Source organism: Arachis stenosperma, chromosome 5 (genome assembly GCF_014773155.1).
Source record: "Arachis stenosperma cultivar V10309 chromosome 5, arast.V10309.gnm1.PFL2, whole genome shotgun sequence".
Lineage (NCBI taxonomy): Eukaryota > Viridiplantae > Streptophyta > Magnoliopsida > Fabales > Fabaceae > Arachis > Arachis stenosperma.
Window position 1 is genome coordinate 54,828,977 of NC_080381.1, and position 2,182 is coordinate 54,831,158.

Genomic DNA, 2,182 nt, shown 5'->3' on the forward strand with positions numbered 1-2,182 from the left:
TACAGAAATTTTTGAAAAAGAAGAGGAGATGACAGCCGAAAATAATAATGCAAAGAGGATGCTTGGTGATTATACTACACCTACTTCCAAATTTGATGGAAGAAGCATCTCAATCCCTGCCATTGGAGAAAATAATTTTGAGCTAAAACCTCAACTTGTTGCTCTACTGCAACAGAACTGCAAGTTCCATGGACTTTCATCAGAAGATCCATACCAGATTTTAACTGAGTTCTTGCAGATCTGTGAGACTGTTAAGGCTAATGGAGTAGATCCTGAAGTCTACATGCTCATGCTTTTCCCTTTTACTGTAAGAGACAGAGCTAGAACATGGTTGGACTCACAACCTAAAGATAGCATGGACTCTTGGGATAAGCTGGTCATGGCCTTCTTGGCTAAGTTCTTTCCTCCTCAAAAGTTGAGCAAGCTTAGAGTGGATGTTCAGACCTTCAAACAAAAAGATGGTGAATCCCTCTATGAAGCTTGGGAAAGATATAAGCAGATGACCAAAAGGTGTCCTTCTGACATGCTTTCAGAATGGACCATTTTGGAAATATTCTATTATGGTCTATCTGAGTTCTCTAAGATGTCACTAGACCATTCTGCAGGTGGATCCATTCACCTAAAGAAAATGCCTGCAGAAGCTCAAGAATTTATTGACATGGTTGCAAATAACCAATTCATGTACACTTCTGAGAGAAATTCTGTGAGTAATGGGACGCCTCCGAGGAAGGGAGTTCTTGAAATTGAAGCTCTGAATGCCATATTGGCTCAGAACAAAATGTTGACTCAGCAAGTTGATAAACCACTATTTTATGGTTTACAATGTGTTTAATTGTGTGATTTTATCATGGTCGTTACCCACTTATTCATATAATTAGCATGCATTTATATTTCCTTCCTAAAATTATTACATGATTGAAAACATGCTTCTTTGGTCTTAATTTAGCTAATCTTAATCCTCTCTTATTACCATTCGATGCCTTGATCTGTGTGTTAAGTGTTTCAGGCTTTATAGGGCATGAATGAGTGAGAGATTGGGAAGGAAGCTTGCAAAAATGGAAGGAACACAAGAAATTGAGGAGATGACCAGCGGGAAGTGACGCGTACGTGTCAGCGACGCGACCGCGTGGAAGAAAGGAATTTGCAGTGACACGGCCGCATGAGTGATGCAGACGCGCGGATTGGAAAAGCAGAAGCGACGCGGAGGCATGGACAACGCACCCACATGGAAAAGAAAAAACGCCGAATGATGCGTCCGCGTGACGTGCGCGATCTGTAGAATTACAAAAGTTGCTGGCAGAGATTCTGGGCCGGATTTCAACCCAGTTTTTGGGCCAGAAACATAGATTAAAGTCAGGGAACATGCAGAGACTCATTAGGCATTCATAATTCACAATTTTAGGTTTTAGATGTAGTTTTTAGAGGGAGAGGTTCTCTCCTCTCTCTTAGGATTAGGATTAGGATTAGAATTTATTTTAGGATTAGAATTTCTTTTCACTTCAGAATTATTTCATCTTCATATCAGGTTCAATGTTCCTGTTTTTATTTATTTTCTCTTTTACTCTCAGATAATTTAATGCTTGTATTACATATATTGCCTATTTGACTTATGAGCCATTCATATTGGGATTTTCTTAATTAATATAATTTGAAGTATTTCAGACTTATGACTATTTTCTCTAATTCATGTTATTGACGCTTGGGCTTTATCCAAATTATTTTCATTCAAGTAGATTTTATTCCCTTTGGCTTTAATTGATTAACTGGAAGCTCTTGAGTTATCAACTATTCAGGATTGATTGTTATGTCGGCTAATTAATTGGAATTCCACTAACTCTAGTCTTTCCTTAGAAATTGGCTAGGACTTGGGAATTCTAACCAATTGGTTCACTGGACTTTCCCTTGCTTATGCAAAGGTTAACTAAGTGGGATTAACTTCCATTCTTATAGGAGTAACTAGGATAGGACTTCCGACTTTTCATATCTTGCCAAGAGTTTATTTTATAGTTAATTATTTATTTTATTTGTCATTTAATTTACTTGTTCCTCACTTTCAAAACCCCAATTTACAAAACCCATAACCGATAATAAGAACATACCTCCCTGCAATTCCTTGAGAAGACGACCCGAGGTTTAAATACTCGGTTATCAATTTATTTAGGGGTTTGTTACTTATGACAAC

At 37.7% G+C, this 2,182-nt stretch overlaps 1 non-coding gene across 1 annotated transcript; it reads right to left on the minus strand.

The window, feature by feature from the left end:
* Positions 1–421: 421 nt before the first annotated feature.
* Positions 422–529, minus strand: LOC130983970 (small nucleolar RNA R71). Its single transcript, XR_009087934.1, has one exon. It is a non-coding gene; the product is annotated as a small nucleolar RNA R71 (small nucleolar RNA).
* Between the last annotated feature and the right edge of the window lie 1,653 nt (positions 530–2,182).